Raw genomic sequence first — 27,624 nt, forward strand, 5'->3', positions numbered from 1 at the left:
CAGATTTCAGGATATCTGATCACTTGGCTGTCCTTCTCCTACCTGCACACAGGCAGAGGCTTAAGAGCAAAGCTCCAGAGATTAGGATAACTAAGAGATGATTGTGAGAAGCAGAGGAGCGGCTGTGGGATTGCTTCGAAGCAGTGGACTGGGCCGTGTTCAGAGACTCATCTATGGATCTGAATGAATACACTGTAGTTGTCACAGACTTTATTAAAACAGTTGCAGATGAGTGTGTCCCCACAAAATCATTCAGAGTCTTCCCCAACCAGGAGCCCTGGATGAATCATGAGATCCACAATCTGCTGAGGGCTAGATCAGAGACATTCAAGTCTGGTGGCCAAGAAAGTTACAAGAGGTCCAGGTACATTCTCCAGAAATTCATCTCATGGGCAAAGTGTCAATGCTGGACTAAACTTGAATCAACAAAGGTTGCTGAACAGTTGTGCAGGGCTTGAATACTATCACCTCTTATAAAGTTAAATCAAGCAACATACGCAACAATAGGGCTTCGCTTCCAGATGACCTCAATGCATTCTACGCTTGTTTTACTGTCAAAGCATGGAGGAAACATCACAAACTCACACATACCCTGATAATCCTGTGATTTCATTCTCTGAGGCCAACATGCAAGCAGTCTTCAGGAGGGTGAACCAACAAAAGGCATCTGGCCCAAATGGCTAACTGGCCAAGTACTAAAAACCTGTGCTGATCAACTGGCTGGAGTGCTCTCCAATATCTTTAACTTCTCACTTCGTTAGTCTGAGGTAGCCACCTGCGTCAAGCCTAAGAGCGTGGAGACCTGCCTCAATGACTATCATTCTGTAGCACTTACATCCACAAGGAAGAAGTATTTTGAGAGGTTATTGATGAAACATATTAGCTCCTGCTTGAGAAGCAACTAGGATCCACTCCAATTTGCCTACCGGAGCAACAGCAGATGTCATCTCATTGGCTCTTCACCCTGGAACTTCTGGACAACAAGGATGCATACATCAGGGCACTCTTTATCAACTACAGCTTGGCATTCAATACTATCATCCTCTCAAAACTAATCAATAAGCTTCAAGACATTGTCCTCAAAACCTCCTCATGCAATTGGATCGTCAATTTCCTCACTTACAGACCCCAGTCAGTTCAGGCGGGCAACAACATCTCCATCAATACAGGTGCACCACGGGGCTGTGTGCTCTACTCGCTTTACACCTATGACTGTGTGGCTAAGCACAGCTCCAATGACATATTCAATTTTGCTGACAACACCATTGTCGCTGGCCAAATCAAACATGGTGACAAATCAGCTATAGGAGGGAAACTGAAAATCTGGTTGAGTGGTGCCACAACAACAGCCTCTCACTCAATGTCAGCAACATCAAAGAGCTGATTATTGACTTCAGGAGAAGGAAACCAGAGGTCCCTGAGCAAGTCCTCTTTGGAGGATCAGGGGTGGAGAGGGTCAGTTCCCAGCTGTTGTTATTTCAGAGAACCTGTGCAGTGCAATTAGTGCAATTACAGGGGGTCAGTGTGGAGAGGGTCAGTTCCCAGCTGTTGTTATTTCAGAGAACCTGTGCCGGTGCAATTCGTGCAATTACGAAGGAAGCACAGCAGCGCCTCTACTTCCTTAGCAGTTTGAGAAGATTCAGCATGATATCTAAAACTTTGACAAACTTCTATAGATGTGCAATGGAGAGTATATTGACGGCTGCATCAAAGTTTTGTATGGAACCACCAATGCCCTTGAATAGAAAATCCTACAAAAAGTAGTGGATACGGCTCAGAGCATCTCGGATAAAGTCTTCCCCACCATTCAGCACAGCTAATGTATATGAAACACTGTCGCAGGAAAACAGTATCCATCGTCAGGGACCGCCCTCACCCCCCCACCTACCACCACCACCAGGGCATGCTCTCTTCTCACTGCAGGAAGAATGTACAGGAGCCTCAGGACTCACACCACCAGGTTAAGGAACAGTTATTATCCCTCAACCAAAGGCAGATAACTTGCCCCATCATTGAAGTGTTCCCACAACCTATAGAATCACTTTCAAAGACCCTTCATCTCATGTTCTCGATATTTTTTGCTTATTTATTTATGATTATTATTTCTTTCTTTTTGTATTTGCACAGTCTGTTGTCTTTTTCACACTGGTTGAGCGCTCAAGTTGATGTGGTCTTTTATTGATTCTATTATGGTTATTATTCTATTATGGATCTATTGAGAATGCCTGCAAGCAAATGAATCTCAGGGTTGTATATTGTGACAGCTATGTGCTTTCATAATAAATTTATTTTGAACTTTGAGCAAATAGGTGATTACTGTGTTTTACTTTACTTTAGTGTCTCCTGAGTCGCCGTCTGCATTTTGTGTATTTTTATTCACATCGTTCTTCTTGGCACTGGCCTCAGTATTTACTACTCGACCAAGAATACTCCTGCCACTCGGTCTGCCTTGTTAATGGAAGGGACGGCCCAGATAGGTGTTTTCAGTGATCTTGGCTTCTATTTCAGGGTACACAGGATGGAGAATTCTTTTTTCTCTCAGCCTTCACCGTGCTGGAGTAAATTCCTTTGGTGTTTGTAGTGATCTGTCAGAAGTAGATGTTTCTGCCTCTGTGCTTCCTCTACATTAATTTGTAGGCCATGACTGGTGATCAACATTGACGTTAAATTGGCTGAGTCATACAAGCATGGAAACAAGCCAGTCCATCACCACGTCTGTGCCTACCATGAACCAATTTTCATTAGCCCCAATTTTTATTCTTCTCCACAAACTCATGAACTTATCCCCAGATCATGGCTAATTTTCTGTGGCCAATTAACCCGCCAGACTGCACGTTTTTCAAATGTGAGATGAAGTCGAAATATCTAGGGAATTTTTCACATAGACCACATTGGAGGCCCGGACTGAATCTGGTCACTGGAGCTTTCGAGCAGTACCCCTACTTATTGAACTGATGAAGGGTCTCAGCCCAAAATGTCGACCTTTTATTGCTCTCCATAGATGCTGCCTGACCTGCTCAGTTCCTCCAGCATTTAGTGTGTGTTACTCCTTGTTGAGTTCACTCACCTATAACTACTGATTAGTTATTGGAAACTGAATTGACATAATTCTGTTTGACCAGTTTGGAATTGTTTTCCTGGTCGATTAAATGCTGACATTCTTGTAAAGACCTACGAGGACCTTGCTTTAGTCCGGCCAGTAGCCATTTACGAATGTCTGCATCGGCAGCTACATGGTCTGCAAATATAAATCAGACATTTGAACCATGATTCAGTCATATTATCCAGCTTGAACTTTTCACATTGCCAATTGATGACACTGGCATCTGTAATGAAGACATCAGCATTGTGGTTAGCAAGTTTTAGGCATTGGTAGTGAATAATGAAGAGAGATGACTGCTCTCCAAAAATGCTTGTTAGCTGTCAGACAGTTTTGTCAAACAATAGGCATGCAGGCGTCATAGAATGAAACTGAAATAACGTTCACGCTATATTGAGCTGTTACTGTAGTACTTTGCTGGGTTTCTCATCTCTTCTTTCATTACTACAGAAATAACTTCTCATAAAAATGTCTCACAAAAAGCTCACACGTAAGATCTGCTGGGGTCTCAGTAGCCATGACTCCAATGAAACAGAAAGTTGTGGATAGATATCCAAGTCCAGAGACTAAAACGCTCAAATCAAAGCAGGTATTTAAGGACCGCACTGTTAATATGCTCTATATGATGAGATATTCAACCTGTTATCTCTCAGTTGATTATAAAATCAACCTGATCTGTTCTGAAGGATAGCAAAGGAATTATCACTGCTGTCCGTCCCAACATTTTTTTTCCTTTCTTGCTTGCTCTTAATTACTTTTATTTTATATTATTTTATTTATTTAGCAAATTGGCATGGAGTCGGCCCCTCTGGCACTTTGAGCCACATCGCCCTAGCAAACCCAGAACCCGAATAACCCTAACCTAATCACGGGACAATTTACAGTGATCAATTAACCTATCTGGTATGCATTTAGACTGTGGGAAGGAACAGAAGCACCTGGGGAAAACCTACACATTCCATAAGACCATAAGATATAGGAGCAGAATTACTCCATTTGGCCCATTGAGTCTTCTCATTTCATCATGGCTGATCCAATTTTCCTCTCTGACCCAATCTCCTGCCATTTCCCCATATCCCTCCGTGCTCTGACCAATCAAAAACATAAACATACAAAAAAACTTGGCCTCCACAGCTGCCCTTGGTAATGAATTCCACAGATTCATCACTCTCTGACTAAAGAAATTCCTCCTCATCTCTGTTCTAAAATGACAACCCTCTATTCTGAGGTTGTCCTCTGGTCTTAGACTCTTCCACCATAGGAAACATCCTCTCCACATCTACTCTACAAAGGCTTTTCACCATTCAATTAGTCTTAATGAGGTCACTCCTCATTCTTCTGAATCCTAGTGAATACAAGCCCAAAACCATCAAACGCTCTTCATATGACAAGCCACTTAGTGTTGGAATCATTTTTGTGAACCTCCTTTGAACTCTCTCCAGTTTCAGCACGTCCTTTCCAACATAAGGGGCCCATAACTGCTCAAAATACTCCAAGTGAGGTCTCACCAATGCTTTATAAAGTCTCAACATTATATCCTTGCTTTTATATTCTTGTTGAGTTGAATTGACTTTATTTCTTACATCCTTCACATACACAAGGAGTAAAAACCTTATGTTACACCTTTGTCTAAATGTGCAGTGTGTAACTTATAGTAATTTGTAATAGATAGTATGTATAACAGGGCAGTCAATATAGCATACAATACAATTGTATCAGCGTGAATTAATCAATCTGATGGCCTGGTGGAAGAAGCTATCCCGGAGCCTGTTGGTCCTGGCTTTTATGCTGCGGTACTGTTTCCTGGATGGCAGCAGCTGGAACAGTTTGTGGTTGGGGTGACTCGGGTCCCCAGTGATCCTTCAGGTCCCTTTTACACACCTCTCTCTGTAAGTGTCCTGAATGGTGGGAAGTTCATATCGGCAGATGCTCTAGGCTGTCCGCACCACTCTCTGCAGAGTCCTGCGATTAAGGGAGGTACAGTTCCCTTACCAGGCAGTATTGCAGCCAGTCAGAATACTCTCAATTGTGCTGCTGTAGAAAATCCTTAGGACTTAGGAACCTTACCAAACTTCTTCAACCGTCTAAGGTGAAAGAGGCGCTGTTGTGCCTTTTTCACCACACAGCCAGTATGCACAGACCTTGTGAGATCCTCGATGATGAACTTGAGGAACTTGAAGCTGTTCACCCTCTCAGCCCCAGATCCATTGATGTCAATAGGGGTTAGCCTGTCTCCATTCCTCCTGTAGTCCACAACCAGCTCCTTTGGTTTTGCGACGTTGAGGGAAAGGTTGTTTTCTTGACACCACTGTGTCAGGGTGATGACTTCTTCTCTGTAGGCTGCCTCGTTATTATTTAAAATAAGAGTCCTCTTGAGTCCTCTTGAAATGAATGTTAATGTTACATTTGCCTTCCTCACCGCAGACTAAACCTGTAAATTAGCCTTTCGGGTATCGTGCACAAGAACTCACAAGTCCTTTTGCACTTCAGTTTTTGTATTTTCTCTCCATTTAGAAAATTGTCAACCCTTTCATTTCTTCGACCGAAGTGCATGACCATACATTTCACAACATGTATTCTATCTGCCATTTCTTTGCCCATTTTCCTAATCTGTCTAAGTTCTTGTGTAGCTTCTCTACTTCCTTAAAACTACCTACCCCGAAACCTATCTTAATACCTTCTGCAAACTTTACAACAAAACTATCAATTCTATCATCCAAATCATTGACATATAACATCAAAAAAATCTGTCCCAACACAGTGGAACACCTCTCGTCACCAGTGCCAAACAGAAAAAAGCTCCCTTTAATCCTCCTCTTTGCCTTCTGCCAATCAGCCACTGCTTTACCCATGCTAAGACCTTCCCTGTAATACCATGTGTTTGTATCTTGCTAAGAAGCCTCATGTAGCACTTTGTCAAAGGCCTTCTGAAAAACCAAGTACACAACATCAACTGTTTTTCCTTTGCCTATCCTGCTTGTTATTTCTTCAAAGAATACCAACAGATTTGTCAGAGAAGATTTTCTCTTGAGGAAACCATGCTGACTACAGCTTATTTTATCATGTGCCTGCAAGTACCTTGAGATCTCATCCTTAATAATGAACTCCAACATCTTCTCCAACACTGAGATCCAACTAACTGGCCTATAGTTTCCTTTCTTCTGCCTCTCTCCCTTCTTGAAGAATGGAGTGACATTTTGCAGAATCCAGTGATTCTTGAAAGTTCATTACTAATGCCCCTTATGATCTCCTCAGCCACCTCTTTCAGAACCCTGAGGTGTACACCATCTGGTCCAAGTAACTTATCTACCTTCAGAACTCAGTTTTTTAAGGACCTTCTCTCTAGCTATGGTAACTTCACACACGTCTTGACCCCTGAAACTTCCTGGAACTTCCCCGGTACTGCTAGCATCTTCCACAGTAAAGTCTGACTTTTCTTATTCAGTTCGCCCACCATTTCATTGTCCCCCATTGCTACCTCTCTGGCATCATTTTCCAGTGGTCCAATATCCACTTTCACCTCTCTTTCACACCTTGTGTATGAGAAGAAACTCCTGGCATCCTCTTCAGTATTATTGGCTCGCTTATTTTTGTATTTTATCTTTATCTTCATAAAGACTTTTTAAGTGTCCTTCTGTTAGTTTTAAAACCTTCCCAATCTTTTAACTTCCCAATAATTTTCACGGGGGAGAAGATATAGAGACTTTTTACAGCACAGTGCTGGAATTGAACACTGCACTCCAGAAAGTCCCGAGCTGTAATAGTGTCATGCTAATACCTTAGGACAATTTGCAGGTTAACTGTTGTGGTTCCTATCTCACGCAGAGTCAACACCTTTATTTCATTGGGGTATAAAGTATTTTGTACATCCTGAGGTTGTAAACACAAGAAATCTGCAGGTGCTGTAAGTCCAGAGCAACACACACAAAATGCAGGAGGAACTCAGCAGGTCAGGCAGCATCTATGGAAGTGACATTTCGGGCCAAGAGCCTTCTCCAGGACTGAAAAATATGCCAGAATAAAATAGTGGGGGGATTGGAAGGAGGGTGGCTGGAAGGTAATGGGTGAAGCCAGGTTGGTGGGAAAAGTCAAGGGCTAGTCAAAGTTTGTAAAAGCTGCTATAAAGTGCAGGGGTAGATATATTTTCTTTAAAACCTTGAAGCTCTAAAATGTGCTTAGCTTTGTGAACAGTAAACAGCTGATAGAAACTATTATTTACACGGAGAGTTTGTGAACAAGATAGAATTCATAAAATTAACAGAATCCGCATCTGTGGTAATTATCTTATTTCTGATGTATTTTAATGCCCTCCACATATTACCCGCCACACAGTACTTCTGGATAAAAACTGGCAAAAGTTACAAAAGTACTATATGTTAGGGCAAACACAAAGATTCTACAGGTGCTGGAAATACAGATTAACACAAAACTTTTGCCTCTGCTTTGAATCGCTGCCCTAGGAGAGGGTTCGATTTGCTGCCCTTGGAGGGGCCACTGGTTCATGACCTCACCCTCAGAGGGGCTGCTGGTTTGAGTTGCTGCCCTAGGAGGGGCTGCTGGTTCGAGACGCTGCTCTCGGAGGGGCCGCTGGCTCATGCCCCTGATCTCGGAGGGGCCGTTGGTTTGAGTTGCTCCTCTCGGAGGAAACACCAGTTCAAATCGCTGCTCTCAGAAGGGCCGCTGGGTTGCTATACTCTTGGAGATGTTATCCAAATTCTGAAATTTATGGAATGCAATGTAGTTCAAACCAACTGGGCAGTCTCCAACCTGATGGTATGAACACTGATTTCTTGAACTTCTGGTAATGCTCCCCCCATCTCCTTCACCATTCCCTATTCCCCTTTGCCCTATCACACCTTACCTTCTTGCCTGCCCATTGCCTCCTTCTGGTGCTCCTCCCCTCTTTTCTTTCTTCCATGGCCTTGTGTCCTCCGCTATCGGAATCCCCCTTCTCCAGCCCTGTATCTCTTTCGCCAATGAACTTCCCCCCCTCCCAGTTTCACCTATCACCTTGTGTTTCCCTCTCCCTTCCCCCACATTTTAAATCTACTCCTCAGCTTTTTTTCTTCAGTCCTACTGAAGAGTTTCAGCCCAAAACGTCGACTTTACTTTCTTCCATGGATGGTGCATGGCCTGCTGAATTCCTCCAGCATTTTACGTATGGGTTGCTTGGATTTCCAGAATTTGCAGAGTTTCTCTTGTTTGTAGTTCATTTTGTTCTCTTTCCGTTCTAACATTTTTTCGTGTTCTCGATCATTCTTTCTTGTTGCCAATCAGCAGGCCGGTGGGTTGATGTTTGATGTTCTAGCTGTTGTTTTTCCATGTTGGTGATCTGTTAGTGTTTGTGTGAGGGAAGGGTTTGGGTTTTGGGGATTGCAAGTTTATTTATTGGGGGAATTACAACTCGAGGGCAAGGATGGGATTGATGTCTTTCTTTCAACTACTCCTATGGTTTTCTTGTTATTAACTTTCCTGTGCTTGCATTATTTTTATGTAATTATCTATATACATGTAATTGTTCGGTGAATTTTCCAGTAATAATGGTACAGTGTCTTCTGTATTTTTCGAGAAGCTTCTTAGTTTTTGTTATGTTTTGTAGCTTCAAAACATTAAACTAATTCAAGGGAAAACACGGGAGCCCAAGAAGGCAGATTTAACTTTGAATATACTTTAAGAAAGGCATGCACATATCACCTGGTAGCTTGATGACTTACGCAATTAATGTATTTTAACGTATAACCTGTAATTAATTATTTAAACAAAATAGTACTTAATCAACCAACAGATATTCAAGGTTACTCGAATATTACTTAAACATTAAGTACACAACTGTTTTCAGTAACAAGTGTCAAGTCACTAGAACCTGGCTATTTTATAGGTTAATGGTTATCACTGGAAATTTGTTATCTCCAGTCAGAGTATGAGATGATCATGAATGCTTTTTCTTTTGTCCTATTTTTGTTCTCTCCACTCCTCTTTCATCATTCACTCTATGTTCTTGTAACACTTAGTAAAGTTGCTTAACAATAAGTTCTGTGTCCCATTTTGACTTCTGAAGAACCTTTAGTTTGCAACAGTATTTTCAGGATCCAACAGTACTCTCTAAAGATTCCTAATTTCCTTAGTGAGTAGTGAGAGATGTCAGGAAGATTTGAGGAAATGTGGGAGGGAATACATCCGGATAGTTGAAGACATGGCTCCATTGAAACATAGAAAACCTATAGCACAATACAGGCCCTTCGGTCCACAAAGTTGTGCGGAACATGTCCCTACCTTAGAAATTAATAGGCTTACCTATAGCCCTCTATTTTTCTAAGCTCCTTGTACCTATCCAAAAGTCTCTTAAAAGACCCTATCGTTTCCGCCTTCACCACCGTTGCCGGCAGCCCATTCCATGCACTCACCACTCTCTGAGTAAAATACTTACCTCTGTCAAATACAGATGTAAAATACCTACATCTCCTCTGTACCTACTCCCCAGCACCTTAAACTTGTGTCCTCTTGTGGCAACCATTTCAGCCCTGGGAAAAAGCCTCTGACTATCCACACGATCAATGCCTCTCGTCATCTTATACACCTCTGTCAGGTCACCTCTCATCCTCCATTCACTCCAAGGAGAAAAGGCCAAGTTCACTCAACCTATTCTCATAAGGCATGCTCCCCAATCCAGGCAACGTCCTTGTAGGTCTCCTCTGCACCCTTTCTATGGCTTCCACATCCTTCCTGCAGTGAGGTGACCAGAACTGAGCACAGTACTCCAAGTGAGGTCTGATCAGCATCCTATATAGCTGCAACATTAATTCTCGGCTCCTAAATTCAATTCCACGATTGATGAAGGCCAATACACCGTATGCTTTCTTAACGACCTGCGCAGCTGCTTTGAGTGTCCTATGGACTTGGACCCCAACATCCCTCTGATCCTCCACACTGCCAAGAGTCTTACCACTAATACTATATTCTGCCATCATATTTGACCTACCAAAATGAACCACTTCATACTTATCTGGGTTGAACTCCATCTGCCACTTTTTTGCATCCTAACAATGTCCCGCTGTACATTTTGACAGCCCCCCACACTATCCACTCACTGGTCTATAATTTCCTGGGCTATTTCTACTCCCTTTCTTGAATCAACATCTGAAACCCTCCAATCTTCCGGAACCTCTCCCGTCCTCATTGATGATACAAAGATCATCACCAGAGGCTCAGCAATCTCCTCCCTCGCCTCCTACAGTAGCCGAGGGTACATCTCATCCAGTCCCGGCGACTTATCCAACTTGATGCTTTCCAAAAGCTCCAGCACATTCTGTTTGTTAATATCTACATGCTCAAGTTTTTCAGTCTGCTGCAAGTCATCACTACAATCACCAAGATCCTTTTCCGTAGTGAATACTGAAGTAAGGTATTCATTAAGTACCTCTGCTATTTCCTCCGGTTCCATACATACTTTCCCACTGTCACACTTGATAGGTCCTATTCTTTCACGTCTTATCCTCTTGCTCTTCACATACTTGTAGAATGCCTTAAGGAAGTCAGAGTCAAGGTCAGAATCTGAGGTGTGCAGAGACCAAGAGTTATCCATTGAGCTGTTAGCAGTACTTTACCTCCTCACTACTCTTCATCGATTCAGGGGCTCATCCATCTTCAAAGCTGTTATTCTGCCCTTGCTTGGAGGCTTTGCAATGTGCCAGAAGATTTTGTGTGGTAATTATTGAACAGGGAAAATAGAGAAAAATGTGAATAATTCTGTAATGTTGATGGTTATTCGCTGCTGATAGTTAGATTCGTGAAGTCCTTCAATCTGTGCGGAAGTTCATAATCAGAATCATGTTTATTATCACCGGGACGTGACGTGATATTTGTTAACTTAACAGCAACAGTTGAATTCGATACATAATCCAGCAGAGAAATAAATAAATAATGAATGAATAAATAAGTAAATCAATTACAGTATATGTATATTGAATAGATTAAAAATATGCAAAAAACAGAAATACTGTATATTAAAAAATAGTGAGGTAGTGTCCAAGGGTTAAATGTCCATTTAGGAATCAAATGACAGAGGGGAAGCAGCTGTTCCTAAATCACTGAGCGTGTGCCTTCAGGCTTCTGTACGTTCTACCTGATGGTAACAGTGAGAAAAGTGCATGTCCAGGGTGTTGGAGGTCCTTAACAATGGACGCTACCTTTCTGAGACACAGCTCCCTGAAGATGTCCTGGGTGCTTTGTAGGCCTGTACTCAAGATGGAGCTGACTAGATTTACAACCCTCTGCAGCTTCTTTCTGTCCTGTGCAGTAGCCCCCACACCAGACAGTAATGCAGCCTGTTAGAATGCTCTTCACTGTACATAGAACATAGAACACAGAAAACCTACAGTACAATACAGGCCCTTCAGCCCACGAAGCCATCCCGAACATGTACTTACTTTAGAAATTACCTAGGGTTACCCATAGCCCTCTATTTTTCTAAGCTCCATGTACCTAACCAGGAGTCTCTTAAAGCACATTTCCGCCTCCACCACCATTGCCGGCAGCCCATTCCATGCACTCACCATCCTCTGTGAAAAAAATTGCCCCTGACATCTCCTCTGTACCTACTTCCAAGCACTTTAAAACTGTGCCCTCTCCTGTTAGCCATTTCAGCCCTGGAAAAAAGCCTCTGACTATCCATATGATCAATGCCTCTCATCATCTTATACACCTCTATCAGGTCAACTCTCATCCTCAGTCGCACCAAGGAAAAACGGCCAAGTTCACTCAACCAATTTTCATAGGGAATGCTCCCCAATCCAGGCAACGTCCATGTAAATCTTCTCCGCACCCTTGCTACAGTTTCCACATCCTTCCTGTAGTGAGGTGACCAGAACTGAGCACAATACTCCAAGTGGGGTCTGACCAGGGTCCTATAAAGCTGTAGCATTACCTCTTGACTCTTAAACTCAGTCCCACAGCTTATGAAGGCCAATGCACCATACACCTTCTTAACGACACAGTCAATCTGCGCAGCAGCTTTGAGTGTCCTATGGATTCAGACTCCAAGATCCCTCTGATCCTCCACACTGACAAGAGTCTTACCATTAATACTACATACTATATTCTGCCATCATATTTGATATTTATAGAAGTTTTTGTCTGTATTTGTTGACATGCAAAATCTCTTCAAACTCCTAATGAAGGGTAGCCACTGTCTTGCCTTCTTTATAACTACATTGATATGTTGGGACCAGGTTAGATCCTCAGAGATCTTGACACCCAAGAACTTGAAGCTGCTCACTCTCTCCACTTTTGAACCCTTTATGAGGATTGGCATGTGTTCCTTCACCTTACCCTTCCTGAAGTCCACAATCAGCTCTCTCTTACTGTCGTTGAGTGCCAGGTTGTTGCTGCAGCACCAATCGACTAGTTAGCATATCTCACTCCTGTATGCCCTCTCGTCACCACCTGAGATTCTACCAACAATGATTGTATTGTCAGCAAATTTATAGATGGTATTTGAGCTATGCCTAGCCACACATTCATGTGTATATAGAGAGTAGAGCTGTGGTCTAAGCACACACCCCTGAGGTGCATCAGTGTTGATCGTCAGTGGGGAGGATATGTTATCACCAATCCACACAGATTGTGGTCTTCCAGTTAGCAAGTCGAGGATCCAATTACAGAGGAAGGTACAGAGGCCCAGGCTCTGCAACTTCTCAATCAGGATTGTAGGAATGATGTTATTAAATGCTGAGCTATAGTCGATGAACAGCATCCTGATGTAGGTACTTGTGTGGTCTGGGTGGCCTAAAGCTGTGTGGAGAGCCATTGAGATTGTGTCTGCCGTGGACCTATTGTGGAGATGGTCTAATTGCAAAAGGTCCAGGTCCTTGCTGAGGCAGGAGTTCAGTCGTGTCATGACCAACCTCTCAAAGCATTTCATCACTACCGGGTGATAGTCATTAAGGCAGCTCACATTATTTTTCTTAGGCACTGGTATAATTGTTGCCTCTTTGAAGCAAGTGGGAACTTCTGCCAGTAGCAGTGAGAGGTTGAAAATGTCCTTGAATACTCCTGCCGGTTGGTTGGCACAGGTTTTCAGAGCCTTACCAGGTACTCCATCGGGACCTTCGGCCTTACCAGGGTTCACTCTCTTTAAAGACATCCTAACATCAGCCTCTGAGACAGAGAACACAGGGTCATCAGGGATCTTCACAGCTGTAGTGTGTTCTCCCTTTCAAAGCGTGCATAGAAGGCATTGAATTCATCTGGTAGTGAAACATCATTGTCGTTCATGCTATTGAGTTTTGCTTTGTAGAAAGTAATGTCTTGCAAACCCTATGCCAGAGTTGCCATGCATCCGATGTCGCCTCCAACCTCATTCGAAAATTGTCTCTTTAAACTTGAAAAAACCCTCCACAAATCATACCTGGTTTTCCGGTACAGACCTGGGTCACCAGATTTGAATGCCACATATCTAGCCTTCAGCAAATGATGTACCTCCTGGTTCATCCACAGCTTTGGGTTTGGGAACGAACATTGTAGGCAAACACTCATGCACACAGGTTTTGATTAAATTGGTAACAACTGCAGCATACTCATCCAAGTTCGAAGATGAATCCCTGAATACAGTCTAGTCCACCGATTCAAAGCAGTCCTGTAGTCACTCCTGTGCTTCCCTTGTCCATACCTTCTTGGTCCTCACTACTGGTGCTGCAGTCTTCAGTCTCTGTCTATACTCAGGGAGTAGAAGTACAACCAGGTGATCAGACTTTCTGAAGTGAGGGCGGGAAATAACACGGTAGGCATTCTTGATGGTGGTTTCGCAATGGTCCAGTGTCTTGTTCCTCTGGTATTGCAAGTGATCTGTTTATGGTAATTGCTTTGTGATTTTTTTAGACTGGCCCTGTTAAAATCTCCCAAAACAATGGTGAAGGCGTTAGGATGCGCTGTTTCATGCATGTTGATCTCATTGCTCAGATTATCTGAAGTCCGCTTGACATTGGCTTGAACTGGAACGTAAACTACTATCAAAATGACCCCAGAGAACTCCCGTGGTAGGTAAAAAGGACGGCACTTAACTGTTAGATATTGCATGTCTGGTGAGCAGAATTGGGACAGCACCAATATATTTGTGCACCAAGAAGAGTTGATTATGAAGCATACTCCTCCACCTCTGTGTTGTAATGTGAGCATTATTAAAAATAAGTTAATACTAATTAGGATAATGGGGGGGGGTTACTTCTGTTTCTCTCTACTTCCAGTGGGCTTTGTATATAGTGTCCCTGCCATGCTGTATGGGTTGTAAAAAGCCTCTGTACATACATAACGGTTTTGAAGTTGGAGATAAAGTTGTTTCTTGGGCATGAAGTTGTCGAGTGTGCCTTTTTCAAAGTAAAAGTTACTACATATTTTTGGCGACGAGGTGAACTGGCTTTGTGAACGTAACGGCACGTTTTTCGAAGAGGAGCTTCGCGTTTCAGATGGCGACGTTTGGAACTATCGGTGAATTTTTGGAAGGAAACGAGGACTGGCCGGAGTATGAGGAAAGGTTGGGACACTTTTTCTGTGCTAATGGAATTACTGAGGAGGCTAAAAAGTGCTCTATTCTCCTTTGTGTGTGTGGGCAAGGACTTACAAGCTAATAAGGAATTTAGCCGGACCGGGGTACATTCTATAAGATGAACTGGTCAAGCTTGTGGGGAAACACTAAAATCCGAAACCTTCGGTGATAGTCCAACGGTGTAAGTTTCACAGCCGTTTCAGGAAGCCAGGTCAGTCTGTGGCCAATTTTGTGGCCGAGCTTCGGAGCATTGTGATTTCGGAGCGGTGTTGGATGACATGCTCTGGGATAGATTAGTATGCGGCATTAATAATGACAGCATACAAACGCCGCCTGTTAGGGGAAACCCCACCGCTGACTTTCAAGAAAGCCTTAGAGATTTCCCAAGGCATGGAGATGGCTGCTAATAATGTCAAGGATATCCAGAAAGGACATGGGGGATGCAGTCGGTGGCAGTGCACTAAGTCAGGAGGGAGACTGGTAAACAGGCAAAGCGGGTGGAATGATTCCGGTGTGAAGGGACGCAGTATGCAAATGACTGCAAATTCAAAGACACTGTTTGCCATGCTTGTAGCAAAAAGGGACATTTAGCTAACAAGTGCAGAAGTTCAAAGGGTAAGATGAAGCCTGGGCGGGGGAAAGCTCAACAGGCTCAGGCAGCCACACACCATCTAGAAGAAGCAGATGAAGAGGCAGTGTCTGCCTACAACATGTTTGGAGTGGAAACAGATGAGGAACCACCTGAACCATATTATGCTACAGTCACTATCAAGGGAAGGGCATTAAGTTTGAGATTGATTCAGAGGCTACCTCATCGGTCATTAGTGAGGAGACCTACAGGAGGATATGGGTGTCCAACCTGCCTCCCATTAGACCGTCAAAGCGCAAACTTAGGACCTATATAGGGCAGCCCGTACCTCATTTAGGGGTGTGATATGTGGACATTTCAGCCGCGGGTCAGAAGGCTGAAGCCAGGCTAGTGATAGCTGAGGGCAGGGGCCCAGTCTTTTGAGGCTACACCATGTTTTTTTAAGCCCAGGTCGGTGCCCTATGCCATGAAAGGCAAAGTCGAGGAGGAGCTGGAACGTTTACAGAGGCTGGGCATTATTGAGCCTGTCCAGTTTTCAAGGTGGGCAGCTCTCATTGTTCTAGTTTTAAAGCAGACAAAACGGTGAGGATATGTGGGGATTATAAGCTTATGGTGAATCAGGTCTCAAAGCTGGAGGAGGACCCATTGCCACGGGTGGATGACCTGTTTGCGACCCTGTCAGGGGGTAAGCTGTTCACAAATATAGACATGAGCCATGCCTACCAACAGCTGCTGCTCTACGCGGGTTCAAAGGAGTACGTCACAATTAATACGCACAAGGGATTATTCAAGTACAATCACGGGTGATTGGAGTGGCGTCCAGCCCTGCCATTTTCCAAAGGACAATGGACACTTTGCTGCAGGGGATTCTGCACATAGCAGTGTACCTTGATGGTATTTTGATCACGGGGGCTACGGAGGTGAGAGCATCTGGCTAATTTAGAACGGGTGCTGAAGAGGCTCTCAGACGCAGGACTGCGGTTGAAATGCGGAAAATGTGTGTTCCTGGCATCGAGTGTGACTTACCTGGGACACAAGATCACAGCTGAAGGGCTTTGCCCTGTGGAGGACAAAGTGAGAGCTATTAAGGAAGCCCCAAGCCCTAAGGCTGTCACGGAACTCAGATCATTTTTGGGCATGGTGAATTATTATGGCAAGTTTCTTCCTGACCTCTCAAAGGTTTTGACCCTACTGTATAAGCTGCTTCTCAATGATACTAAGTGGCAGTGGGGTGAAAAACAGGAGAAAGCTTCAAGGAAGTGAAAGAACGCCTCCACTCAGCAAAGCTGTTTGTTCACTATGACCCAGACAAGGAGATCACCCTTGCATGCGATGCCTCACCCCATGGAGTCGGGGCAGTTCTCTCACTTGTAATGGAGGACCGTTCAGAGAAGCCTATTGGTTTTGCTTCATGTACCCTGACAGCTGCTGAGAAGGGATATTCACAACAAGACAAAGAAGGTCTGGCCATTGTTGTTGTGGTCAAGCACTTCCATCAGTACCTTTATGGACTCATATTTACAATTTATAAGGACCATAAACCACTCATGGGCCTGTTCAGTGAGACTAGATGCATCCCACCGCTAGACTCAGCCAGGATACTGCGTTGGTCTCTTACATTGTCAGCCTACCAGTCTGCTATGGTGTACAGAGGGGTGGGGATAATGCAAATGATGATGCACTGAGTCGACTACCTTTACCTGAGACACCTGTTGCTACATATGTGCCTCCAGAGACTGTGACGACGATGACGATACAATAGTGTACAGAACAGGTGGGGATAATGCAAACGCTGATGCACTGAGTCAACTACCTTTACCTGAGACACCTGTTGCTACATATGTGCTTCCAGAGACTGTGTTTTCATTGGAGAGGCTGTCAGAGACACCTGTAAAGGCGACTCAGATCAGGCAGTGGACAGAGAGAGACCCAGTCCTGTTCCAAGTCAAGACTTTTCTTTTACAAGGTTGGCCCAGAGTCGCGGAAGGAGGGGAACATAGAATAGTACAGTACAGTACAGGCCCTTTGGCCCACAATGTTGTGCCAACCCTCAAACCCTGCCTCCCATAGAAGCCCCCACCTTAAATTCCTCCATATACCTGTCTAGTAGTCTCTTAAACTTCACTAGTGTATCTGCCTCCACCACTGACTCAGGCAGTGCATTCCACGCACCAACCACTCTCTGAGTAAAAAACCTTCCTCTAATATCCCCCTTGAACTTCCCACCACTTACCTTAAATCCATGTCCTCTTGTATTGAGCAGTGGTGCCCTGGGGAAGAGGCGCTGGCTATCCACTCTATCTATTCCTCTTATTATCTTGTACACCTCTATCATGTCTCCTCTCATCCTCCTTCTCTCCAAAGAGTAAAGCCCTAGCTCCTTTAATCTCTGATCATAATGCATACTTTCTAAACCAGGCAGCATCCTGGTAAATCTCCTCTATACCCTTTCCAATGCTTCCACATCCTTCCCTTAGTGAGGCGAGCAGAACTGGACACAATACTCCAAGTGTGGCCTAACCAGAGTTTTATAGAACTGCATCATTACATCGCAACTCTTAAACTCTATCCCTCGACTTATGAAAGCTAACACCCCATAAGCTTTCTTAACTACCCTATCCACCTGTGAGGCAACTTTCAGGGATCTGTGGACATGTACCCTGAGATCCCTCTGCTCCTCCACACTACCAAATATCCTGCCATTTACCTTGTACTCTGCCTTGGTGTTTGTCCTTCCGAAGTGTACCACCTCACACTTCTCCGGGTTGAACTCCATCTACCACTTCTCAGCCCACTTCTGCATCCTATCAATATCTCTCTGCAATCTTTGACAATCCTCTACACTATCTACAACACCACCAACCTTTGTGTCATCTGCAAACTTGCCAACCCACCCTTCTACGCCCACATCCAGGTCGTTAATAAAAATCACGAAAAGTAGAGGTCCCAGAACAGATCCTTGTGGGACACCACTAGTCACAATCCTCCAACCTGAATATACTCCCTCCACCACCACCCTCTGCCTTCTGCAGGCAAGCCAATTCTGAATCCATCTGGCCAAACGTCCCTGGATCCCATGCCTTCTAACTTTCTGAATAAGCCTACCGTGTGGAACCTTGTCAAATGCCTTACTAAAATCCATATAGATCACATCCACTGCACTACCCTCATCTATATGCCTGGTCACCTCCTCAAAGAGCTCTATCAGGCTTGTTAGACACGATCTACCCTTCACAAAGCCATGCTGACTGTTCCTGATCAGACCATGATTCTCTAAATGCCTGAGGAACTGAGGCCTTATGCCAAACGCAAGACAGAAGTCTGTCTGCAGGATGGCTGCATTTTCTGGGGGACGAGGGTCATCATGCCTTCCCCGGCCATTCACAAGTTGTGGAGGAAATTCATGAAGCTCACTCAGGAGAGTCTCGATTGAATGGCCTTGCAAGATCCTACGTTTAGTGGCCAAGAATGGATCAGGATCTGGAGAACAAGATAAAATCATGCACACAATGTCAGACTAATCAGAATATGCCACCACCAGCTCCTTTGTACCCATGGGAGTGGCTAGACCACCCCTGGTCTAGGCTACATTTAGACTTTGCTGGCCCTTTTATGGGGCAGATGTTTCTTGTAATATTAGATGCACATTCTAAATGGATCAAAGCTCACATCATGTGCAACATCACAGCCCCCTCAACCATAGACAAATTCAGGCAAGTGTTTGCAGTCCACAGGTTGTCTGACACTCTGGTCACTGATAATGGCCCATCGTTTACCAGTGAACTGTTCAGTGAGTTCATGCAGCAGAATGGCATTCATCACATTCGGACGGCCCCTTTCCACCCAGCCTCCAATGGTTTGGCTGAGCGGGCTGTTCAGACAGTGAAGGAAAGCCTGAAGCAGATGACAGGGGACTCTCTTAGCATTCGGCTTTCACTTTTCCTGTTTAAATACCGCCTCACGCCACAGACTACAACTGCACGCATTCCAGCAGAGATGCTGATGGGGCAAGATTGGACCTGCTGCGCCTGGACATGAAGGCAAAAGTGAGACAGACTACTGCGGAAGCATGTCCACCAGCCACTTTGCCAGAGGGAGAGGCGCTGGCAGCTAGGTCAGGGTTCCCTGAGGAGGATGGACACTTTCACACAGATGCACAGACCCCTCTTATGCCCCAAAACCAGATCCACCCAAAACACCCTCACCAGCAGTGCCTGCTGGGTCACCTGGGGTAGTGTGCAGATCACAGCGCACTCGTAAACCTGCTGACAGGCTGAATCTTTGATGGGTCAGATTTTTTTGTTGTTGTTAGATTGAATGTTGAATCTGTCACATTTTTCAGCTGTTTTGTATTGATAAACTGTTGCTGACACTAGTATAAATTTTCAGGGGTACACAAGTTAATAACACCACTGTTTTTATTTCCTAGTTTTTACATTTGGGGAATGTTGGATTTTAAAGGGGGAGAAGTGTTGTAATGTGAGCATTATTAAAAGTAAGTTAATACTAATTAGGAAATGGGGGGTTTTACTTCCGTTTCTTTTTACTTCTGGTGGACTTTGTATATGGTGTCTTGCCATGCTGTACGGGTTGTGAAAAGCCTCTGTATATACATAACGGTTTTGAAGTTCGAGGTAGTTGTTTCTTGGGCATGAAGTTGTCGAGTGTGCCTTTTCAAAATAGAAGTTACTACACTCTGCTTTTGAGAGACCCTGTAGATCTACCTTAACAATGTATGGCAAACATGTCAATCTGAATCACTGTATCCGGTACGGAAGGGGTTAACCAGGATTCCGTGAAACAAAGGAATGGTCCTAATGTCCCTCTGATTCAGCACCCTAGCTCTGAGATCATCGATTTTATTCAGAATCAGGTTTATTATCACCGGCATGTGATGTGAAATTTGTTAACTTAGCAACAGTAGTTCGATGCAATACATAATATAGAAGAGGAAAAAATAATAAATAAAATAAAAATAATATATAAGTAAATCAATTACTGTATACATATTTTAAATAGATTTTTAAAAACACGCAAAAACAGAAATATTGTATATTAAAAACGGTGAGGTAGTATCCAAAGGTTCAATATCCATTTAGGAATCAGACAGCAGAGAAGAAGAAGCTGTTCCTGAGTTGCTGAGTGTGTGCCTTCAGGCTTCTGTACCTCTTATCTGAATGTATCAGTGACAAAAGGGCATGCCCTGGGTGCTGGAGGTACTTAATAATGGACTCTGCCTTTCTGAGACACCACAACTTGTAGGCTGGTACCCAAGATGGAGCTGACTAGATTGACGACTCTCTGCAGCTTCTTTCAGTCCTGCGCAGTAGCCCCCTCCCACCATACTGGACAGTGATGCACCCCTGTCAGAATGCTCTCCACGGTACATCTATAAGAAGTTTTTGCGTGTACTTGTTGACCTGCCAAATCTCTTCAAACTCCTAATGAAGTATAGCCACTGTCTTGCTTTCTTTATAACTATATCGATATGTTGGGACCAGGTTAGATCCTCAGTGATCTTGATACCCAGGAACTTGAAACTGCTCACTCTCTCCACTTCTGATCCCTCTATGAGGATTGATATGTGTTCTTTCATCTTACCCTTCCTGAAGTTCACAATCAGCTCTTTCATCTTACCGATGTTGAGTGCCAGGTTGTTGCTGCAGCAGCATTCCACTAGTTTGCATATCTCACGCTTGTACGCCCTCCCGTCACCACCTGAGATTCTACTAACAATTGTCAGCAAATTTATAGATGATATTTGACCTATTCCTAGCCACACAGTCATGTGTACTGTCTAAAGAGAGTAGGGCAGTGGGCTAAGCACATACCCCTGAGGTGCGCCAGTATTGATTGTTAGTGAGGAAGCTATGTTATCACCAATCCGCACAGATTGTGGTCTTCTGGTTAGGAAGCCAAGGATCCAATTGCAGAGTGAGGTACAAAGGCCCAGGTTCTGCAACTTCTCAGTCAAGATTGTGGGAATTATTCACCAGAAACTGTACATTTGCCAACAATATAGTCAGTGTAGGCAGTTTAAAACCATGTTTCCTTAAACACATTTGTAACCCCACCCTACACCATGCTTCCTCTGTGGTATCCTCCGTGGGCACTTCCGACCACAATCAGTGTTGTTTCCATCAGTTTTAAGCAGCAATAGTTCATTTAAACGCATTAAGACATCTTTGTTGACTGTACTGACCTTGGAAGCAGTTGTGCTTTTTAGCTGTATCAGGCTGAAACAGCTTTCTTTAAAGAGGAAAAGCCATTACACTATGTTATTACCCCTCCTTTATATTGATAATGGGAAACTTTATTCACTGTCATTGATATATTACAGCTCAGCAGCTCATTTTACTTTGAACCTGCGCACCAGCACACAGGTACAATGTCACAGGACACTCTCATATTTGACAGATAATGACAGTGAAGGGATTTGCAGGTAATAAGATACCTTCAGCAGTTGACTCAGTGACGATGAAAGATGCTAGCCTAGCACTTGGTAATAATTTGCATGTATAATGACTCTACCAGGAATATATTTTTATTGGGCGTGTGTAGTGAAGTTGACAGTTGCAGATAAATCAAGCACCATTCCATGTTGAAACCTGCCATCCCAACTTGCCAGGCTGGAAGAGTAATTGTGGACAGAATCGTAAAGATGTTGACAGTGAGGAGACACATCCAGCAAGAAGATTAAAGAGAGATGCAGTACTAGTTTCTGGTTTGCTTTCATGCCTCATGCCATCCCTCAAAATTAAAATTATCTCCCACTGTTTTAATTGTGAAGTGAGTTTCAGTGTCAGCTCATTTGGGGTTTTTACTCTTTGTTTGTGTTCTCACATACGAGTAGACATGCACCTACTGGCCACTTTATTAAGTACAGGTTGTATCTAATAAAGTGAGCACTGAGTATATTCCTGCACGTTCATGCTGTTCTGCTGCTCGAGCCCATTCACTTCAAGGTTCAACATGTTGTGCATTCAGAGATGCTCTTCTGCACACCACTGTTGTAATGTGTGGTATTTGAGTTACTGTTGCCTTCCTGTCAGCTTGAACCACCCTGGCCCTTCTTCTCAGACCTCTCTCAATAGCAAAGAGTTTTCAGCCACAGAACTGCCAGTCACTGGATATTTTTTGCCTTTGTGCCATTCTCTGTAAACTTCAGAGACCCTTGCATGTGAAAATCCCAGGAAATCAACAGTTTCAGAGATACTCAAACCACTGGCACCAACTATCATTCCACAGTCAACACACACAAAATGTTGGTGGAACGCAGCAGGCCAGGCAGCATCTATAGGAAGAAGTACAGTGGGAGGAGGGGGTTCATTTCTTTGCTGCTGCTTACGTGTGGGCGGTAGGGGGGCTGGGAGGGACTTAGGGTTCTAACATTTAACTGTCATTCATTCTTTGGGGCACTCTTCTGTTTTTGTGGATGGTTGCAAAGAAAAAGCATTTCAGGATGAATATTGTATACATTTCTCTGACATTAAATGTAACTTTGAAACCTTTGGCTAGTTTTTACAAACAGGGGTTTGTAAATCACTATTACAATTCATTGTTAACTGTTATGCCTGACATAATTGTAAGGTTGCAGGTTAAATGCTTTGTTATTTGCTGTCTCATACTTCAACATGTCTGCAAAAATAATGGAATATAAATACCAGGGATAGGGTTCCTCGTGTCCTCGCCTACTACACAACAAGCCTCCACATTCAGTACATAATTCTCCAAAACTTACGCCACCTCCAACTGCATCCCACCACCAAACTCATCTTTCCCTCCCCCCCACTTTCTGCTTTCTGCAGGGATTGCTCCCTACGCAACTCTCTTGTCCATTCGTCCCTCCCCACTGATCTCCCTCCTGGCACTTATCCTTGCAAGCAGAACAAGTGCTACACCTGCCCCTATACCTCCTCACTCACTGCTACTCAGGGCTCCAAACAGTCCTTCAGTGAGGCGACACTTCACCTATGAGTCTATTGGGGTCATATACTGTGTTTGGTTCTCCCAGTGTGGCCACTTATATACCGGTAAGACCCAGCGTAGATTGGGAGACCGCTTCGCCAAGCATCTACCAGAACAAGCAGGATCTCCCAGTGGCCACCCACTTTAATTCCACTTCCCCTTCCCATTCTGATATGACCATCCATGGCTTCCTCCACTGTCGGGATAATGCCACACTTGGGTTGAAGGAACAACACCTTATATTTTGTTTCGGTAGCCTCCAACCCGATGGCATGAACATCAATTTCAGTAATGCCTCCTCCCTTCACCATTTCCCATCCCCTTGTCCCTCTCTCATGTTATCTCCTTGCCCACCCATTGCCTCCCTGTGGTGCTCCTCCCCACTTTTTACTTTCTTCCATGGCCTTCTGTCTCTTTGCTTAATGCCTCCCCCTCCAAGTTTCCCCTATCACCTGGCATTTCTCCCTCCCCTCCCCCCACCTTTCAAATCTACTCCTCAGCTTCTTTTCTCCAGTCCTGCCAAAGGGTCTCAGCCCAAAACGTCAACTGTACTTTCTTTCCATGGATGCTGCCTGGCCTGCTGAGTTCTTCCAGTATTTTGTGTATGCTGCAGGCATATAAACAGACTGATTCCTTAAGGTTGTTACAGCCGGGGGAAGATAGTGAGGATAAGCTCCCACTACCTATTAAATGCTCCCAATGGTGTATCTAAAATAGCCTCTGACAACCACATCCATCTCTAGGCCTTCATGTGTAGCCTATCTACTCAGCCCGAAGGAACCATTTCTGCTGATGGGAGAAGGGGAAAAGCTGGGTTACTTATGCCTTTAAATCAATTGCTTTGGACAATGATGATGATGATTATGAAGACACGTAGTCCTCTTTTATTGTCATTTAGTAATGCATGTATTAAGAAATGATACATTAATTCCTCCGGTGTGATATCACAAAACACGGGACAAACCAAGACTGAAAAAACTGACAAAACCACATAATTATAACATATAGTTACAAACAGTGTAACAATACCATAGCTTGATGAAGAAGTCCATGAGCACAGTAAAGTTCAAAGTTTCTCAAATGTCCCACATCTCATGCAGACGGGAGAAGGAAGAAAAACTCTCCCTGCCATGCTGACCACAATTCAACTCTGACTCATCTGAAAACTTCGAGCTCTGATCAGCTCTCCGACACTGAGTACTGAGTGCCATCTCTGAACGAACAATTCGACCTCCTTCTCGGTCACCAAAAGCAGGCAAGGCCAGGGATTTTGAAGCCTACCCTCCAAAAGATTCCCGACCACACAGTAACGACAGCAGCGAACGGGCGTTTCAGAAATTTCTGCAGATGTTCCTCTGTGCTTTCAAGTCCATTCTCCATCAAATCAGAATTGTCCATGGACCCTATTTAACAGATATGTTATCATTTTTCACCGAAGGGGTGTGCACACGCAGGCGTGCCGCCATCTTCTCCTCTCGCCAATGGGGCTCATCAGTCGCAGTTGGTAGCTTAGCAAGGAGAAGGAAAACTCTGATCTTAAACCTCCACTGTTTTGTGGCTATTCACACTCATGGCTTTGCCAGTGAACTCCAAGGAAAGAGCTGGAGTCCCTAAGGCAGTCCTATTTCAGTCCAATGCTGCTGCTGCCATTCCTTTGGATTGGTCAGCTGTGTACAGAGGGGGAGCCTTCTGCATGGGCAAATGCATGGGATGAGCGAACTTGAGCTTTTCTCTGGAGCAAAGGAGAAAGAGAGGTGACTTGAATGAGGTGTCAAGATGATAAGAGGCATTAACTGAGTGGATAGCCTGAGACATTTTCCAGTACGGCAGTGGGAAGAGGTGCTTAATTTTAAGGTGATTCAAAGGATGTCTGAGGTAAGTTTTTTCACAGAGAGTGGTGGGTGTGTGGAATGTGTTGGCAGGAGTGAAGGTAGAGGCAAATACATTAGGGGCATTTAAGAAACTCTTAGGTAGGCTCATGGATGACAGAAAATGGAGAGTTATGTAGAAGAGAAGGGTTAGTTTGATCTTACAGTACGCTAAAGGTCAGCATAACCTGTACTGTGCTGGACTGTTCTATGTCCTACCTCTATGTTCTGTGTTAACTCTGCCATGAACGGTTCCAGCTGTGAAAGGTAGAGGGTTGAGCACAGGGCTAGCAACCCCATCCTGTACAAATCTGGAGCTACAGAAACACCAACAGGAGCTCCAAAGATCACTTTCCTGTGAGATGAAGGATCTTCACCGAGAAGATGTATGAAGTCATGTGATGAAAGTGGAAGCCACAGGGCTGATCAACCTTTGGCCCAGGACCGGAGGACTCTGGTCAGCTGCTGTCAGTGGCCTATGCCCCTGTAGGGGTGTTTGGCTTGAGAAAAAGATTTTCTATTTTCCATGTTCTAAATAAATACACTTTAACAGAAGGCTTAAATTTTAACAGAACAAGCTAATACAACCTGTGGAACAGAGGGCAAACATGGACATAGTTTCAGAGTGACAAGTGATTCTAAAGTAGTTGCCAAATGTGCTTAGTCTGCATTTACAAACTATCAACAAAAATTAACAACTGATATGAAGTGAAAATGGATGGGTTGGTTCAAGTGAGGTACAACATCTTGTGAATTTGCATAACTTCCCTTATGTAATGGAAGCGTCCCTCAAGAACAAAACAGACAATCTGTAATAGAAGGCGCTTTGATGTCTGATTTGTACGATTTCCTGTTATTTTTCAGAGCTATGCACTAGATTTCTGTCATGGCAGGATCATCAAAGTAAACCACGATTGCCCATAATTGGATCTACATGTGTCATTTTAAATGACATTTAATGATGTTTAGAAATTTGATATTTATAAACTATGAAGAGGCTCATAATTTTTTAGTCTAATATGGAGAGTTCATGCATTATTTTTCAAACATATTGCTTTGTACAGATACAGGATTTATGATGGTCAAATAGCATAATTTAACACTCACATTTAGATACATTCAGTGATTTGTTGAGTCTTAGGGCCTCCTCTTGGGTCAAGATGAGGCCACCCTCAGGGTGGAGGAGCAACACCTTATATTCTGTCTGGGCAGCCTACGACCTGATGGCATGAGTATCAATTTCTCCTTCTGGTAAGCAATTTTTCCCCTCTGTCACCTCATTTTCTATTCCCCACTCTGTCCTTTGATCTCTTTTCACCTGCTTATCACTTCTCCCCAGGTTCCCTCCTCCTTCCCTTTCTCCTGTGGTTCACGCTCCTCTCCTATCAGATTCTTTCTGCAGCCCTTGACTTTTCCCACCCATCTGGCTTCACCTATCACCTTCGAGTAAGCCTGCTTCCCCTCCCCCACCTTCTTATTCTGATGTTTTCCCCCTTCCTTTTCAGTCCTGAAGAAAGGTCTTGGCCCGAAACATTGACTGTTCATTCCTTTCTGCAAATGCTGCCTGACCTGCTGTATTCCTCCAGCATGTTCTGTGTGTTGCTCTGGATTTCCAGCATCTACAGACTTTTCTTGAGTTTATTCTCAGGTAAGTGCCTGATTGGTCTACACTGGGAGATCAGCAGAGTGGAGAGTAAGCAGCTTTAACTTCCTGGGTGTTAACATATCAGATGATCTGTGCTGGGCTCAGCGCAGAGGTGTAACTTCAAGGAAAGCGCACCATAGGAGGTCAAGGAGGTTTGGCATGTTTCCCAATACTCTGACACACAGTATTTCTGCTGATGTACTGTTGACAGTATAGTATCCTGGCAGTTGCAACATGATCGGGTACTGCAATTCGAATGGAACAAACTGCAGAAAGTAGTGGAGACTGCCTAACGGACTCACCCCTCCCCACCATCAGTAGCATCTACATGAGGCACTGCCTCAAGAAAGCAAATTCTATCAGCAAAGACCCCGCCCCCTCCATCCAGCCCATGCTATTTGCTCACACTACCATTGATCAGGAGGTACAGATGCCTGAAGTCTCACACCATTGAGTTCCAAAGCTGCTACTTCCCTACAACCATTTGGTTCTTGAACCTGCCGGCAAACACCCCTAATCACAACAGTTTTGCAGAACAATGACCATTTTGATCACTTTACATTAAAATTAGCATTTATTTTACTTGTGTTGCAGGATCACTTTTTTTTAAATTATGAGGACACTCAGTCCTCGTTTATTGTCATTTAGAAATGCATGCATTAAGAAATGATACAATGTTCCTCCAGAGTGATGTCACAAAAAAAAGGACAAACCAAAGACTAACACTGACAAGACCACATAATTATATAGTTACAGCAGTGCAAAGCAATACCATAATTTGATAAAGAGCAGACCATGGGCACGGTAAAAAAAAGTCTCAAAGTTCCAATCGACTCCCAATAGCCCCGATAGCAGGCGGCAGAAGGGAGAAACTCTCCCTGCCATAAACCTCCAGGCGCCGGCAACTGCCGATGC

At 44.0% G+C, this 27,624-nt stretch overlaps 1 long non-coding RNA gene across 1 annotated transcript in view; it reads left to right on the forward strand.

Moving 5' to 3' along the window:
- LOC134351288 (uncharacterized) overlaps positions 1–26,689 on the forward strand; it is a 79,326-nt gene extending 52,637 nt beyond the window's left edge. Inside the window, exons 4-5 of the long non-coding RNA XR_010019119.1 lie at positions 14,057–14,133; positions 26,570–26,689. This is a non-coding gene — a long non-coding RNA (uncharacterized LOC134351288). The remainder of the gene's footprint in view (positions 1–14,056; positions 14,134–26,569) is intronic.
- The last annotated feature ends 935 nt before the right edge of the window (positions 26,690–27,624 follow it).

Source organism: Mobula hypostoma, chromosome 9 (assembly GCF_963921235.1).
Source record: "Mobula hypostoma chromosome 9, sMobHyp1.1, whole genome shotgun sequence".
Classification (NCBI taxonomy): Eukaryota; Metazoa; Chordata; class Chondrichthyes; order Myliobatiformes; family Myliobatidae; genus Mobula; species Mobula hypostoma.